We start from the raw sequence: 598 nt of genomic DNA, 5'->3' as shown, positions 1-598 counted from the left end.
GTATCTGAAGAAAATCTTAGAATACGAAAACATTGGTGAATGCCACAAATTCTCCTAAATCACTTGTACGCACAACTTAAGCACAAATCTGTGCGTACGAACGGTTCTTGCATGAGGTCCATTGTTCTTTTTTTAAGCTGTCAGTCTAATGAAGGAATACAATGAATTTAAGACTATTTGCCATTTAACAWAGCTGCTTGAAAAGGATTATTCATCCCCTGCTGTAGTCCTCTCTGTTCATTTATTGTGATATAATTTAATGTCTTTATTGTGCCTGATCTGATAAGAACAAAAATGCAATATAATTTATTTTATGTCATTGTTATTATAATTATGTTGCTATTTTAGGTGACAGTGTTTCCTTTTTACATCTTCACTGATGCAGAGGAAGACAAAACAACAGGACGTGTCATTGTGTGTGCATTCAAAGCATGATGAGGATTACCAGAAGTTGGATGCACATTTAATTAATGGTATAGGAGTGCTGTCAAGAGCAAGRTGGATAACATGCATTAATGCATAGTGTACAGTGTGCATGTGGGACTTTTTTTAGCAGACATTCAATTCAGTTAATGACAAGAAGGATAACATATAATAT

Source organism: Austrofundulus limnaeus, unplaced genomic scaffold (genome assembly GCF_001266775.1).
Source record: "Austrofundulus limnaeus strain Quisiro unplaced genomic scaffold, Austrofundulus_limnaeus-1.0 Scaffold624, whole genome shotgun sequence".
In the NCBI taxonomy this organism is placed as follows: domain Eukaryota; kingdom Metazoa; phylum Chordata; class Actinopteri; order Cyprinodontiformes; family Rivulidae; genus Austrofundulus; species Austrofundulus limnaeus.
Note: the sequence above shows the minus strand (reverse complement) of the source record.